We start from the raw sequence: 1,210 nt of genomic DNA on the forward strand, positions 1-1,210 counted from the left end.
TCCCGCCTATATAAGGCTGGCGGTCTGCGGTCCGGGTACACGCGCTTCAACTTCGGTTGGTGTGTGTCGAAGAAACCCGCCGGAACCCTGAGGACGACGAGACCAGCACCACGGAGATCGGCAAGCGAGGTCCACCGGGCTGCACGGAGCCTTCGGGCTTCCGGGCGCCCGCGGCCGGACCTCGTCCTCCGTCTTCGCAGAGGAGTCCTCGCGTGGTGAGTATGCGGTGAGGACGTTTTCCTTTCTAAGATCACGTCCATTCCCCGTGCCTGTCGGGCGCTGCGGGAGATGCGCGCCCCAAAGGTCCCCGCGCAGACCGCGTGGTGCCTTCGCTGGCTGTCCCCCGGCGGCACGGAAGACCCGGCCTTCAAGGCGTCGGTGTCCAGCACCGAGTCCAGTAGCGCCGTGGACAGACATGAGCTGCGGACGGGCATGAGCTGCAGACAGACACGCGCTACTCGCCAGTTTTCAATTTACTCTGCAAAGGCGCTGGCCAGGGAGACGCACCCCGAAGGGACGGGCGCTGCAGACTGCAAGCTGATAAGTGCTTTATGCGCTACCAGCTGATGGGTGCTTTGCGCGCCTCGAGGTGATGGGTGTTTTATACACCACCTGATGGGTGCTTTACGCGCCACGGGCTGATGGGTGCTTTACGCGCCACGGGCTGATGGGTGCTTTACGCGCCACGGGCTGATGGGTGCTTTACGCGCCACGAGCTGATGGGTGCTTTACGCGCCACGAGCTGAGGCGCGCTTCAATTGCGCTACAGATTGGCGCTTCATTGCGCTGCAAAGCAGAAGGATCTGCAGCGATCTATGAGCTGCAGACCGAGGGATGATTTGCGCTTCAAATGCGCTGAAAAACCTGAGCTGCCCAAGATGAGCGCCACGAAAATGAGGCGACGAGCAGCATGAAGGCGCTTCATTGCGCCACGGAGTGCGAGCGCGGCAGAGGCTCACGGGCTGTGGAACGGTTCCCACCTAAGTGCCCGCGGGAACACCGTTGCAGTGGGACAGGGCTGCGGATGCGCCCGCCTCACCGAAAGGGCCGCAAAGGCGCGGGGCCACGGCCCAGTGGCTGTCCCGTGGGCCCGCCCTTTCACTTTTTGGAACGGCTCCCGCCGTCTTGTCCATAGGACGGCTCCCTGCATGACGGTGCTGGTAGACAAAATGGAGCCCCGGGTAAACAGGAGCGCTTAGCATTCCACCCG

Source organism: Carlito syrichta, unplaced genomic scaffold, assembly GCF_000164805.1.
Source record: "Carlito syrichta isolate Samal-C Ts95f unplaced genomic scaffold, Tarsius_syrichta-2.0.1 Scaffold311602, whole genome shotgun sequence".
Lineage (NCBI taxonomy): Eukaryota > Metazoa > Chordata > Mammalia > Primates > Tarsiidae > Carlito > Carlito syrichta.